Source organism: Astatotilapia calliptera, chromosome 7, assembly GCF_964374335.1.
Source record: "Astatotilapia calliptera chromosome 7, fAstCal68.1, whole genome shotgun sequence".
Classification (NCBI taxonomy): Eukaryota; Metazoa; Chordata; class Actinopteri; order Cichliformes; family Cichlidae; genus Astatotilapia; species Astatotilapia calliptera.
This window is the reverse complement of record NC_137428.1, coordinates 58,105,515-58,121,832: the sequence shown is the minus strand read 5'-3', so window position 1 is coordinate 58,121,832 and position 16,318 is coordinate 58,105,515. Positions and strand designations below refer to the sequence as shown.

The 16,318-nt window shown below is 41.5% G+C and overlaps 1 protein-coding gene across 1 annotated transcript in view; it reads left to right on the top strand.

Moving 5' to 3' along the window:
* The window catches only part of fkbp16 (FKBP prolyl isomerase 16), a 32,994-nt gene that overhangs the window by 10,350 nt on the left and 6,326 nt on the right, over positions 1–16,318 (top strand). The gene's annotated exons all lie outside the window — the stretch shown is intronic.

The following is a 16,318-nucleotide window of genomic DNA, read 5'->3' as shown; positions in this document are numbered from 1 at the left end:
GCACACTTCATTTCCTGTTTTTAATCTAACTGTTACTTCATGTTAAGCCTCAGGCTACTCACTCGGACATACGGGACATCCAGCTTTTGTAAAACAGATAAAACAACTTGTCAGTTTTCAAGTGTACGCATGTGCGTGTGTGACATAAAATAACAAATATTTAGTTGGAACAAACAGACAGTATACAATGACCGTTGAAATAGCACTCTGTTTGTTTGCATTTTTTAAGATGTTAAGCTAAGTGTGGAAATCTTTTCCCAAGGCCTCTGAGGCACACCCATATCCGACAGGGAGGGAAGCAGACAGGTGCCGGCGACACTTCTTTAAGCAGGAAAGCGCACAGATAGATTCACAGTGATCAAGCCTGATCAAGTCTGACTGTGAGTAAGGATAGACGACTGGCATAGTGGCTTGTTCGTGTCCAAAACACAGACAGAAAAGCAGTTTGACGTGTTCTGTGTTGCAGGAATAATTAAAAGGGTGTTGTGTGGGATTTATGGCCATGCACTGGTGCCAGTTTTAATGGGTCTTTGGCTAGCTAGAGACAGGGATTACAGGAATTCAGAGTAGTCAAACTTGCACACTGGAGTCCTCTAAAAAGCTCACAGTGGACAGCTATGATGACACTAAACATAATTTGAATGCTGGTTGGTTGAAATGTTGACTTGAGCAGGAAAGGAAACAACATCAAAGGTCACCACGAAGAAGAAGAACCTCAAACCATCAAAGCTCAAAAAGAGAAGTACAGACCCAGTTTTGGACACATATGAACTTCTGGTTTCACTTCACTAAAAAAATGTTATTTTTCTCTGTGACTTGTGTGTCCTACCTGACAGAAGCTAATCCTTGAGATGAGCCAAACAAGAGACATACTTTTGACACCGCCCCCACGTGACAGTGTACAGCTCCATCATGTAGACTACTTTGTGCAGCGCCTATGGACCACCAGCATGCTCATTTGTTCTTTATGCAAGCTAATCTCTCTTCCTATCACCCACTGTAACAAGACACGGCCAAGAACTGGCAGTTCTGCTTTCCATTACATTAGTTAGTTGCCAGCAGACAGGTAGGATGACTCACTTGCCACGCAAGTGCACTGGTGTCTGTCACTTTAGTGCACACAAGCTCACCTCCCCCGTCTCTTTAAATCTAACCATGTTGTCCATTCAGAAAATCTTTGAGGTGGAGTTCCTCTGTGTGACTCACTGTGCAGAACCAACTGGGTCAAATGAATAATGTGACCTTTGAGATGCTCCTCTGTGGAAAACCCGTTTACATAAACCATTCATCTCCACACTGGTGTTTCCACCCTGTGCAAAATTAGTTAGGCAAACAATTGGCTGTTTGGTATAACTCACAGTACTATGAGCAACTTTGTGCCTCGCTTCACTGTTTGTCATCAGCGAGGGATTCCAGAAGCAGATGTGAACAAGATGAACTTTTGGCTTCACTTGTGTCACGTGACCTGAACAAGTTTGACTGTAGCTTTTGGTCTATGCGTGTGTGTCTGTGTGTTCCTTTCCCAGCAAAGAGACAGCAGGCTGACTTGAAACCACACCCAGTCCTCAGGCTTCAGGAGCAGACCAGCAAGCACTGACAGCTGTAACACGCTCTAGATAAGATCAGGCTCAGCTTTGAGTCGGCATAACTACTTCTGCTTGTAACAACTGCCCAGTAGATTGTGGCTTTAACGTATCAAACTTAAGCTAAAATTAAATCTGAACTGAACTGACCTTTTGCTTTTCCGTCTGAAATCTAGATGATGAAGTTGTTTTGGCGCCGCGAGCAGTATTTTGCCACTCAGGCCACTGTTTGAACTGTGCATGTCCTTCATCTAATCTCCCTGGATGTTTACCTTTTTCCCCTACTGCTAGCAGGCTTATCTCTCACATCGACAGCCTGGGTTGTAATATAGCACTGCCCTCATTTATATCTACTTCTGCTTTCTGTGGTCAGGCAGGGGGTAGTTAGAGGGAGAGTAAATCTCCTAAACTGAAATGTTCTTTTATTGAATTTTAGGTAGACTGTTTATTTTAGAGCAGTAAGGCCTGGTAGAGTAACACTGGTACTGGATAAGGATTTATAATTCTTGTCTAGTTTTAATCTTACAGTGCTTATTTTCAGCTTTTTATTTATGGTTGCTGGTTATTGTGTTCCTCTTTTATCCCACTTTGATAGGCCCGGTTAACTTGGCACTGCATTTTTTCCCCTTAACTCTACTTTTGCTGTGGTGTGGTTTTTCACAGATTTATTATTCTGCAATTATGCAATTTATACCTAAAATATTATCTGAAGGCCACAAGAATGATCCTTGTGATGACGACTAAAAACAGTGGCGAAAGAAGTAATCAGAGTACATAATTTGGGAGTAAACAAACAAAGCCTATATATACACTCAGTGTTTCTCATCAAAGTAAACTGTGTGAATTCTTGAGGCCGGATTTCCAGATCCAGTTCCATAAGCCATCATTTGTTTTATTTTATTTTATTTTGTTGGATGCAATGCTAGGTAGCTTTGAGATCAGTCTCATCCATAGTTTATATTTCATAGTGCATCACCAAAACAGAGTGTAGTTTTAATTACTAATTGAAAATGTAATAGCAGAATTTGACTCACTGAAAAAACACAGTAAGAGTTTGTCTTAGTGGATGCACTGTGGGGATAATTAAACACATTAAGTCATGTCATTTGTAAGACGATTTCATAAAATTTGCATAATGACTGAAACTAGTACCACTGAACTCTCTGTGAATGGTACTCATGGCCATTGATCAGTGGGCTTTGATCAGTGGTTGATGATCAATGGTCATTAGAATTTGCATATTAATGATCAAGGAACTGACCTCCCAGCCCATTGTTCCTTCAGTCGTGCTAGTTTCAGTCATTATGCAAATGTACTGTTAATAAGATTGGGAAACCTGCAGTCAGCTGAGACTGAAGAAGTCACTTAGATGAGTGACGAAACATTTCTCCCACTGAAAATGCTACGTCCAGATGAATCAACTTTTGGGGAAACTATAGCTCTATTTTCTCTGTGACTGTCATCAGCCTTAAGCAACCACTCGCAGCCACTCTCCTTTTTACCTCATGTCCCTCATTTTTTGTGGACTAGCCTCTAGGCCTGTGTGGCTGGGGTCTTATAAATTCTTCATGGCCATATTAGTACGTTTTTTGTTATCACATTGCTCAGGTCCAAAACAAACACAGGAAATAGAAAAAAAAAAGATTAATTATAACTAAAACTTAAGCTTTCAAAAATTTATAAAAGGACAAAAAAATGATCAGCAAATGAACATTTGGCTGTGGCCTCTGAGATTATAAAATAGTGATTATTTTATTCATGTGTTTTTGTTATTACACTGTATTAATCCTCATCATCTCCGTAGCTAAAAACTGGTTTTTACCCAAACATTTCCACCTAAGGTAAAACTCTCTATATAAACTATATATCCCATTCCCGCTACAGAATACGGTTAACCATGGTACTCTTCTTGAGAGGGACGTCAATATCTGTACCTGCTGACCAACCCTCATATCTGAAATGTTACTCTCCTTGGTGTCAAAACATGATGCCTGCACTCAAACACCACACTGTTGGTCCACTGTGGCCTTAGGTATTGTATGCTGTGTTGAACAACCACCATATTACAACAAAAGCCTGTTTTCCAGTGTTTGCTGTGCAGGGGGACATGAAGGACCACACGTGAGACAGCTCTTCAGCCCCACCAGCACCTTTTTTACCATCCATGCCTGCTGTCTACAAAACACACAGATGGAGAGGCACAGAGATTAGTGGAGCATGATAAGGACTAGATGGCTGACCAAACCTGATTTTAAAAGCAGCTTGTGGTTAACTGTGCTGTATGTTAGCTGTGTGAAATTTAAATTAAGGGCATTAAGCCTTGTGAAGAGGTCAGCATGCTTCAGATGATGAGCATCTAAAAGACACGGTCTAAATTACTAAGGTTATTACTTCTTTCCTCTTTGTATGACAACCAAGTGATGCTGTCCAGAACTGCTATAACTGTTGCTGCTGATGTGGTCCGATGGCATGTCATATGCCAAACTTTGTTTAGTGGATACACTGGTCTTTGTTGCTTTGTATTCATAGCTGCTTTCAATCTTCCTCGTCGTTCTCTCAAACACAGAACCTGCCTCTGGGATCCTTTGACTTCCAGGACCACCCTGTCCCGCTCGTCATTTGTGGCTCACAAAAGACACTTCCTATTATGATTTTGCAACTTGACGTTCACATTTAAAACTCGGAAAATTACAGCTCTCCTGTGGAGTGAGCTCAAACAGGCTGATGAGGGAAAACACACAAGAGTGGCCACTTTACACGTATGTGTTCATTTGGAACTGCAGCAGAATGGAAGCAGATGGGATACTGGAGGGGGCAAGCTGTTTCTGACACTGCACACACATACACACTGCATAGGTGGGTTAATGTTTAAGGTACCATGCTCTCTGAAGGCTGAGGCAGAGAAGACAGTGTGCCTGTGCAAATCAGCTCATGCAGTGGTTGTCAGTAGAGAAATGTGCTGCTGCTGCTGTGAAAGGATGTGAGGTGACGAGTGCAGCCGAGGAGCTCAGAGGAGAGATCTGTAGGAGAGTGACAAGTGGCACTGGTGTGTGTGTGTGTGTCTGTGTGTTGAGGTGATGAAGAGGTACCGTCAGCAGGGACGTGGAGCATGACTCATCGCACTGAGACGTCAGCGCACCGTCATCACACGTCTGCTGAGGACGAACTCCCGCTGACGTCCTCGCTGCGAAATCAAAATCAGATGTGCAGTCCTCGAGCTTAAGGGATTAACTCAGCCTCATTACGAGATCTCATTATAAATGAAACAGTCTCTGTTGTTTGATAGCACTGATGGGATTAGCCGCACTCTGATAATGTTTCATATTGTTATTCCAGATGGTGAAGGACAAAACAAGTGAGCTCATGTGCCAAAACAATGCATTATCCGCAGAGGAAAACAAGTGTGTTTGCGAATATAATAGGAGCATAAATGGCTTGGAATTCTTTGCAAATGTGCTCGTCTGTGTTTGTTTTCTGAGAACTCTGTGATGAGAGGGACCTGTCCCTTTTCCACAGGCTCAGGTTGAGTAAAGCCAAGCCCTTCCTCTTAAGAAATCTGGATGTTTTAGTCATGATTAACGCTTCAGGTCTCATAGTCGACACAACGAGATGGAGGGAGAGACAAAGAGCCTGCAGACAAGGGCTGCTCCTCCATGACAACCTGACTAATAGGTCAGGAGTTCGGGGTGCTGCTTTTCATTCACAGGCTACACAGGGAGGCACAGCTGGCTGCTGGTAAAAAGAAGCTGTGGCTTTAATTGGTTAGATTATAGAGACACACTTATTGAGGCAGTCATATTTCTCCTGGACACCGAAGTGACAGTGAATAATGGCCATGACGTTGTTGTCTGATGTACACACAGCACACCTTCAGGAGAGTCAACATGCTTGCTCGTAAATGACTCTTTAAACACGTCGAACATGGAAAAAAAGGCACCAAGGCCAGGTGTAGCTGTGCACAGGTGCACGGGGGAGCAACAACCGCCGATTCAAAGTTACATCTTGTTTAATAATGAGTCGGGGGGAGCGTGATAGCTCCTGTCTGTTTGTTGTGCAAAACGATATTGCAGAAATGGTGACATTTTCTCGGCGGGCGTTATCTGGTTTCGGCACATGCACATTTGACAGTTCAGACTTAGAAGGGAAATTAATTTCTGATAGCTATCTCTTTATGACATTTATTCCGTGCCCAGAATGTCACACATAAAGCAACTAGAAGCTTGTGATCAAACATTAATGTTCACAAACACAGAGGGAGGCAAACAGGAGACCTCGTTGAATGGTAATTAACGTCTCACCCATATTTTATGCTCAAATCACATTTTCTGGGGGGGAAAAGGGAAGAAAAAGGAATTTTTCGATTTGAATGGAAGTTAAATCATCCAATCAGGAAGCATAAAACGCTCGGGCTCCGCTGAAGTGGGCAGACATTTATGTGAAGTGTAAGAGTAATGGAGGAGGAGGACTTTCATCTTTCAAAGAGCAGGATATTTTGGCTCCTTCCTCTGAATTTGTTGTGAGCTTTGAAGTTCCAGTGTGAAATCCAAAACTGGGAAATATTTGGTTTATATAATCAGTAGACATAATGTCTGCCCAAAGAAAGAACCTGGCTGCCATCGCTTCACATTAACATCTCAGTGGATCCACTGAAGCTAAATCTTAGAGCCTTGGGCTGCCTGAGAAATTGCCTCTTGACCGGAGCGTGCACACCTCCGAGATAGCTGCTTGTTCATATTGATTGATTATGGACTTAAGAGTCAATCCAGGGCTAAGATTTCTTCTGCAGATAACAGTGAGAGTGATTTAATAGATAATGACTTGCAGTGGTAAATTTCACAGGGAAACAGATTGCATCCTCCCCAACACTCAGCAAGAGCTCTGAGCCTTTTTTTTAGGGGCTGGGGGTGGAGGGGAATAATTCATCTAGATGCTGCCACACATCAGATCCTCAAAGCTGAGAGATTTCAGATTATTGCATAAGGTAGAAACTGAAACTTCCTGCTCACCTGTGAGTCAGAGAAAAGGTGTTGTTTTTGTTGCAAAGCTTTGAACTTTCTTCACTCAGTCATTGACTGCAGAGAGCTGGAGCTCGCCGGTGTCCTATTGCGGGGCAAATTCGCTCTTAGATTTTAAGAGCAGATGGATTTTTATCAAAAATATATTTATTTTAATGGGTCAATATTTCATCAAATTTCTAATTCTTCACATTTGCTGCAAGGGTTTTCTTGCTTTAAGCTCCATTAACAGTTTGTTTAGAAAAACACACACACACAAAAACCATTTGTCAACTGAGATTTCAGCTGATGTTATCGTGGTCGATTCTTTCCACCACTGATTGCCGTCTTCTTTGATGATAAAGCCAGATATGTTTTAGGGAGGGCCTGCCATATGATTGAAGAGTGTCTTTCGGTTTCACAGTCAAATCTGTCCCATGCTTCTGGTGTCTGTTTTTAAAAAGTAAAAATGGCAAAGGTGAAAACTCGTAGCTTCAGGCTTTAAAAACTGGATTACATGAAACCCGTTGGTCCATTTTTATGCACATTCTTGACCACATTCCATCTACGTTAGGTACTTCCAGGATTCTTGTTATTTGGAGACTGACTCTCCTTACTGGTACACTTAGTGAAAACTATAAGTCACGCATACTGTTGTTACTTCCTGCTATGACACGATAACATTTCCTTGTATATGTTCCATGATGTGCAATAAGTTGTGGCTTTTGATGAATCTCTAAATCCACTGATCTGCTACACCAGCGGGATTACCTGAGTCCTGTTATTGTCTCACTCTTGTCCTGCACTAACCACTGCAACTCTGTGCTGTTTATGATGCTTGCTGGTTATCTCTCTCGTCATCTGTTTGCTCACCATGAATACTGAGTCAGTTCAAACAACTCTAAGCAATGAGTACATAAAAATAGTCCTCATCATTAAAGATTCAACATAACCCTGAGTAATTACTTGGCAGAGGAAGCATTCAGTATGAACATTATTAGTGGAAACTGAGATTCATGAGACCAGAAAACAATGTTCAAATCGTCTATTGAACAGTTTTGGTGTCCACTTTTGTCCAATTTTGCTTTGAATTGTTACAATTTGTCTCTCCTTAGCTGACTGCAGTGGCACCCAAGAAGTTTATGGTCTTGTCCTTTCAGAGATGTCCTTCTACAGTATGTGCCTTGGTTATTTGAGTTACCGTTGACCTCTGCTCTGAACTCTGACATTAATAATGTGTTTTTTGCTCAGAGAAATGACGCTCACTGGATATTAATCCTTTTTCATACCAATCTTTGTAAATCCTAGAGATGGTTGTTCAGGAAAATCCTAGTAGACCTGTCATTTCTGAACATCTCACATCTGCTCATTTAACTCATAGATGGTAAAAACATGGACGTAGCTTTTCTATAGGAGAAATGAAGCCAATGCAAAAGTGTTTTAGACTTTTTTAGGGCACCAGATGGTGGTCACAAAGGACTCTCAATTTATAGAAGTCTATTAAAAAACAGCTTTCTGTCTTGAACTCTGTAAAGACTTACCTTCTGAGTTCACTGACTAACTCAATCTTTTTGGTTATTTTTTAAGTCTATTTTGAAAATTTTAAGCTCTACTTGAGAGTGGAGGATTAGCTGTGGTATAAAACCGCACACTGATTGGCTACAAATTAGTCAGTCACAAGTCCGGAGCAAGCTCAGACCTGCTCTGTTTTTTTGCAACTGAGATGGCAATAAGGGAATTTTTTTCTCGAGGCTCCAAAATGGGACTTCAGGAAACAGTGGATGATGTCACGGTAGCTACATCCATCTTTCATACTGTGGTCAGGTCAGGCAATGACAGTGATACCATGTTCAACGTCACTTAAATGGCTCTTCTACCCCATTCTGATGCTCAGTTTGAACTTCAGCACATCATTTTGACACCTTTAATATATGCCTAAATGAACCGACCTGCTGCCATGCGATTGGCTGACGAGCAGCTGAACAGGCGTACCTAACAAAGTGACTTAAATAATGGTTTGGGTGAGTTGCAGAAAAAAGAGACGTCTCTTTTACTGTATAAAATGAAAATATTCCAGTATGCAGTAAATTTAAACATAAAAGCTGAAGACCTTTTTGTAGGACACACATTTTACTCACACTTGCACGGGTGGGACCTGAGAAAATCCTAAAAAAGAGATTTGCTGGCAAAAAAATCCAAAATGTAGCCAATGTTAATTTGCGTTAGATATCAAGGACACAACCTGGTTATTTTTTCACACGTTACAGTGTAACCAGTGGGATCTTCGCACGTAAACTGCACTGGATATACTGATGTTTGCATAGTTCTGTTGCACTCGCATCCTCGTGTCATTTTTACAGAAGGTACTAGTACTGACATTGACCCATGCCAGGCAGATAATTACAGGACGTACTGTACTTTCTCTACTTAATAAAGTTGTATAACCAAATGATCCTCTGGAGTCTCTCTGAAACGACTGGACAAGTACCCATCCCTATGATTAAAAATCCACTGTATGCCCTGCAGGTAGCCCAGAGCTGAGATGAGATTCATTTTAACAGGCCTAAGTAGAATGTGCTGTAGCTTATAAGGGGGCTTTCAAGGGGCTCAAGAACCAGTATGCAGACAGGAGATGTCTTTGATCCCTGTGAGCACAGTTTCATTGGTTCATTCTTGGAGGAGGAACTAAAAACAAACAGGAGAGGAGAGTGCATGCGGCGGCAGCAGCTGAAAAGTCTTACGCTGGTAGTTTGGTTTCTTGATCTCTGACTGTAATATGAGGCTGTTTTGCTGCAAATTAACTAGTGCGGCAGCAGGCGAGGAAAAACAGCTGCGACGTCTCACCACTGCCAGGATTATAGCTAAGCTTCTTTGCGTGGCTGTATTGATGCTGGCTGTCCATCCAAGAGTCAAAACAGGCTCCGCACAGACATGTTTTCACCACCGGAAAAAATAAACAGCCTCATAAATCCTCGTGCATTTTGCATTATCATACCACCTGCACACTGCATTTATTACGGTATATTGGACGGTTGTAACCATAGGAACCAGGATGAGGCACATCGCCGTCCTTTCCATCATTTATGGAGCGCGTGACGTCAAAGTGACCACTATTTTTCCTCCGAGGGAGTTTTTCCTTTCATTCGGAGCAGCCAGGGGTCTGCGTGACAGATAACAGCATGAGTCAGCTGCACTATCAAACACCTTAATGAGGAAGTTTGCTAAGCCACATGAATCAAAGTCATCTATAATGAATTCATACTCGCCTCGTGACACAAGAGGGAAAAGCGCATCCTTATCTCACTCGCATTCACATGAGCACGAGAAGTGTGGAAACATTTCTGCTTTTAATCTGATCTGCAGGCCCATTATGACAAAGACAACCGTGTCACGCAAATGCCGCACAGTAAAGTCACTGCGCTTAGAAGCAGACAATGTCCTCATCACTGGAGATAACAGAAATGGGATATTCGTGGAATTTCTGCTGAGTATATCGGTGTTGTTGCTGTAACATTTCAGCATTTCATTCAGTATGTAAATTTTGTAAGAAAGTCTATTTAAGGCGTTAACTGCTTCTGTGACACCTAGAAATTTGATCCCTCACAGCCTCGGGCTCTGTCCTGCTGCTCCCACCCAGAAAACCTTCCTGTATGTCTTCTCGTTGCTCTAGTTTTGGTCAGGCCTGTAGAGTTATTTCTCCGCAACACGTTTTGAAAATGAGGAACAGATTAAAATCAGGCTTTTGTTTTTAAATAAACGTATAACTGTACAAATAACAAGATCCTTTATAATAAAAGTGATCGGCCACAATACAAGGGAGTCACAGCAATAATACAACATACACATACAACTTTAGTTACTGTCTTAAACAGCCAGTCCAAATTACCATCAGCATAACAGATTACAAACACTTCCATCAGCAGGGTTAAGGAACAGAAACAAACAAATATGGAAACACAGGAACTTGGTCAATCAATCAATCAACGGCTTTCATAGCTTAAAAACAAACAAGTTATGTGACTTTTGTTTGCTATAAGAAACCTCTTGCATGATGAGATGGTGTCATTTGCCACTTCAGTCCAAATAAATGTCTTCATCACAACTTTCATGAGAGTTTGCACATCTAAACATCTTCTAACTTCATGCCATTATCATCGACTACAAAGGATGGGTTTAACTTCTGGCACGCGGCGATTTGTTGACAACATTTTTGAAGTCGTTTTTAATATTGCTTTGTAATCCATCGCCATTTCGATTCTCTTGAATGTAGACGTGACCAATTTAGAGGACAGGGTGCTGGTTAGCTAGCTAGCTTGGCAAGGTTAATCTGCAATTAACTTTGATATTATGTAAGATTATATCTATTCTTAGGGGAAAAAAGGGTTAAAACAAAGTGGGCCTATCAGAATCCACTTTGTTGTATTTAAAGTGTCTAAAAGAACAACAACGTGTCAGCAAGACAAAATATCACTCACCTTCCACTCAAAATGGCCGTGGCCTGAATAAAATTCCTCCTCCTTATACAAAACTAACAGTTTTATACAATTACTGATCCATACTCCCACCCCATTACCTGCCTATGTGGCTTTTTCTCCCGTTGTTTGGTAGGAGGAGCTAAAGTGGCTCTTTTGATGTTGAAGGTTGCTGACCTCTGCCCTAAAGGATGCCCTACTTCATCCGGTTTTACTCTTAATAGGACCATAATTCATGAAATTAATATCATGGCGGAATAAATTAAAATACTAATAAAGTCAAAAACTCCTCAGAAAAGAGTTTGTAAAGCGAAAATTAATCTCATTTCACAAAGAAATTTGACTTCTTTTTGAAAACGCAGATTTTTCTATGCGTTTGCACCTTTCGTCCACACATAAACTGCGTTTTCTGTCACTGAAAACGGAGATTTCTAAAAACGCGCCCAGGGTGGATATTTTCGAAAACTCATTTTTAGCATTTACGTGTCGACGAGAAAAACGGAGAAAACGCAGCGTCAAAGGTGTGCGACTTTTTTGACGTCACACTGTGCGCCACGTTATTGTTTTGGTGAAATGAATTTCTACAATACTGTTAATTGTACTCTCTGCAGTGTTTAAATGCTTACATATACACACACAGTTACTGTCCCTCCACACATACGACTCGGTTCTGCTTCTATGCCCCAGCTTTGTTTACTTTTTCCCACCGAGGCTTCTAGACTTCTGATTGGCCAACATTTCTACACGGTTAGGAATATATCGCCACCTGTTGCTTTGGCATGTTCCTAGCAGTGTTTTCCTTCTGCGTTTACGTGTGGAGGGGATTATTTTTTAAAACGAAAATGGAAAATCTCAGTTTTCAAAAATACCCGTGTACGTGTGGACATAGCCTTAATTCATAGAACACCAAATACACAGCAAAACTCGCTGGTTCAGACTACGTGGCTACAAATCTTGGGTGAATAGAGCGTAAAACAGACCAAAGAACCTTTAATAGTTAAATCTAACTTTTAGCTTTGTTTAGTTCTATAGAATACAGGTCCCCAACCCCCGGGCCTCGGACCGGTACCGTTCCGTGAGTCGTTTGGTACCGGGCCGCGAGAGTTGAGGCTCAGGTGTGAAATGTATGGTTTTTAGGTTTTTTTGCGTTATTGTGTTATCGTTTTTATCGTTAACTCGGTTTTCCTGGGTCTTTTCACATGTGTTATGAATAAATCTTATTTTTTTCGGTACCGGTACTAGTTTTATTTTATTGTATTTATCCGCGACACCTTAAAGGTCGGTCCCTGAAAATATTGTTGGGCATAAACCGGTCCGTGGCGCAAAAAAGGTTGGGGACCGCTGCTATAGAAAGTACAAAAAATTTGCAATTGTTACACCATTACACTTCATTAATTAATTAATTAATTTATGACCCTAGTTTCTCCAACAGCAGCAGAGAGAGGCTGCCAGGAGTAAGCGGAGGGGGGTGTTGACTCTGCAGCTCACTTTTTAGGAAGTTGACCTGGGCTGTAGTTACAGGTTCGGGTTTCACTGGGATCTTGCAGCGAGGCCGCACCCCGTCCAACAGGCTCTGCTTCCTGTTTGCACTAAAAGGACCCTTGGGGCTCATTGGCTAAACTCGGCGTAGTAGCACACTGGTGTGGTGCTAATCATCAGTGACCCGTATGACACTTTAAACCTTATAGATCTATCAGCAGCCTGTGTTCTCAGATTACTCTCAACATCTCGAAAGTCATGTTTATTTTGTTTAATGCCCGAGCCTGTGCGCGACTTCAGTTTCATTCGCAGGGTAGCACATCACTTGGAGTTAGTCGAGTGTTGATGTGGCACATTCGGTTTCCACAGTTGACGTTGAAGCAGCTGTGTGGCTGCAGCAATTAATAAGAGATGAATCATCACTTCCCAAATATTGTGTCTCATCCTTTGTGAGTCATGAGCAGCAAAGTGTTTCTTCTGTCTGAGAAAATTGATCTCTAATGACACATGAGTGAGAGGTTTTAACTCTGAACAAAATGTTCGATTCAATGCGGATCTCTTTGTAGGCCAAACAAAATAACTTCTTTCTTTCTTAAATGAGATACTTAGGTTTATTTTCTATTCTCGGTAGAAACTAATCCAAATCTCTTGTAAAGTAGAAAAAATATGTGAAGCAGCTTGAGCTAATTCTGTGATAGGCTATTTATAGTTTTAAGAACACTTTGCTGTTTACTGTACTATGCACTGATTTGCAAGTCTATTCAGTATAGAGCACTCAAAAGTCCACGCTACATAATGATGGATTATAATAATGATGCACATAATGATAAACTGATTCTCAGTCGCTGCTCACTGTAACATTTATGTTTATCATTATCGTCCGCAGTGGTTCTCAAACTCAAAGCTTTATAATCCACTTTATTAGATACACTGTGCTTGTACTGAAGCCTTAATTCTTCGTGGCAAAGATTCAACAAGATGCTGAAAACATTCCTCCGAGATTTTGGTTGACATTGAATTAATAGGGTCTGTAAATCCATGGTCAGAATCTCCCATTCCAGTATACCAAAGGTGTTGGATTGAGATCTGGTGGCATTTTAGTGCTATATTTGGCTAGAAAGCCATACTTATTGTAATAAACTAATGAGACTCAGACTTTAAAAACAGATTATAAATTCTGAGTCTTCATGGTGACTAAAAGAAGTTTAGTTGGATGTACTTTCAGATTGTGGTGGTTAATCAGTGGATTCAGGGGTGAATTCCCACAGATCCCCTTTAATCTGGAACCGGGCACGTTAAGGTCTGAGTTTGCCGGTCTCTGCGTGAGTTATTGTTATATGTCAGGCGCTATTACATAACACACAGTCTGGAGATTGTGTAATATTTTTAGATAAGAGCAGAGAGAAGCAGCTACAGTAAGCGTACAGACAGTTACAGTATGTGCGGTGCAAACTGATGGTGTTACATTCTTCCTATGCCTGCAACACACATGGCGTGAGCGGGATATGATTAGAAAGACCAACATTACAAAATGCAACACAGGCCATGTGTTTTTCAAAAGCTCAACTTCTGTCTCTGCCGTTGCTCTCGGACACCTGCTGCACAATTCAGCTCTGTGCAGCAGTATGCAAAAACAGCTCATTGAGGTTAAATAATTAAAAGAGACTTCTAAAAGAGTTTTTTGAGATGTGAGGGCGGGGATCTGGCTCGAGTTTCTGAGGGCTTGGCTCAGATGCTGGTTTTACACTCCTGTGTGTCCTGCGATAGTGGATGAGGTCTCCAGAGAGGGGAGGTGAAAGGGTAATCCGATCCCACCTGCTGACACAGCCTTCCAGGATAAGGCCGAGGATACAACTACAGGTCCGTTAGACAAAAAGAAACTGTGCCACTGACACAACCGGTGTGAATATTTAATAACCTAATTTTAAAGAAACCCTTGTATTATCACTTTGCAGTAAACAGAGGCTGAATGGGGGTCTGCAGGAACACCTTTGTGTTGTGATCTTAATTAAATACTTTTGCTTTTGGTGTTAGTTTCTATTATTGTTTCATCGCTTGTCGTATTGCAGTCGTTTCAGAGTGAACCTTTAAAAACGTAGCCTTCTGTCTTGGCTCTCTCTGTCTCTTTTTCTGCCTCTCTCTCTCTCTCTCTCTCTCTCTCTCTCACACACACACACACACACACACACACACACACGCACACACACGCACACACACGCACGCACATGCACACACACCCCATCTGAATCAGAGCTTCCACACAGAAACTGATAATGGGCCATTGTGTGCAACGTGGTCACAGGAGCCAGATGATTGAGAACCAAATTAACTTTCCTTCTGAGTGACTCTTGAGTGAACTGAACACATTGACAGCTCCAGAGTTCACACCAGTGTCGAATTCTGGTCTGTTTAAGTGAACCGGGGTCTCTCAGGCATCTTTAAAGTTGTTGCTTTTAAGGTCTATGACCTGTTGGATACAGTGAAATTTAACACACGCTGTACTGATAGCGTACCAGCACAGAGAGAGGCATAAATATCAAGTCAAATATCAGAAAAGTGATGACAGTTATTTACTACTTTGTGTTCATTTATCATAAACTCTAGTGTTCAAAAGAGGTTATAATAAATGAACACAAACTGGTAAAACTTGCAACAAAAAAGATACCAGACTGATCGTCACTTTAATTCTGTAAAACCTGAATCATTAACTAGTTGCCTGAAAATTCTAATTTTTTGAAACTGAAGTGTTTTTGGAATTAAATTTGTATAACTTTTGCTCAAAAGTTTATTCAAGTTTTTCAGGTGTCAAAAACTCACAAAACGTCATGTATCAAATATGTCACACTTGGGCCTACGGGGTTAGGGAATTTACCATGTGACCAAAAGTGCCGTATAAGTACCAGCGTGAACTGAAAATCTTGTAAAAAAAAAATCTTTCTAGCTGTGTCTGTGTCTTTAAATTTAAGAGCAGCATTAGGGGATGAGAAGTGATGCTTTTGTTCTTGTTGGAGAGTTTGCTATAAAGATAAAACACAAGCAGTGACGTGACTAAATAATCCTGGAAGCTAAGCACCAGCTATCAGTTCAATAACTAGGTCACAGAAACTTTCCTTGAGACTAACGTGTCCAAGATCGCGCCACCTTTTCATTCACAGTGAAATTCATCCAGATTAAAGCTCTCTAAGGCTAAAATGTTTTAAAGCCGAGTAGTGCCATACTGTGGTCTGGGAAGTGCAAGTTCAGCCACGTTTTCCTGAAGCACATCCCTCTACACTCATGGTATTCCCTCTGGGACTTTATCAGCGCTCCAAGCTCATCGATCTTATTGCCCAATACCTCACAGCCCTCATGATGATAGCTGGAATGGACGATTTATATTTCTTCCTCTTTGTTCTCTGCTTAGATCCAGCTCTGCAGCCCCATTATTTCCTCCCTGGCTCATCAGGGATAACAGTACTCATTCCATTCAGGATTACTGATGTACTCAGTGCCATCAGTTGGTCTCATGTAGAAACAATTCCACTGGGGAAAAGGAGCAAGAAAAAAAGGCACACAAAGTAATACAGTTATAAGACCTTAATAACAGTTAAGACAATAGCTTAAGAACACACACAAGCTGGGGCAATCGTGTCTCAAGAGTTGGGAGTTCGCCTTGTAATCGGAAGGTTGCCGGTTCAAGCCCCCAGCTCGGACAGTCTTGGTTGTTGTGTCCTTGGGCAAGACACTTCACCCGTTGCCTACTGGTGGTGGTCAGTGCTCCCCAGGGTAGCGCCAGTGTCCGGCAGCCTCG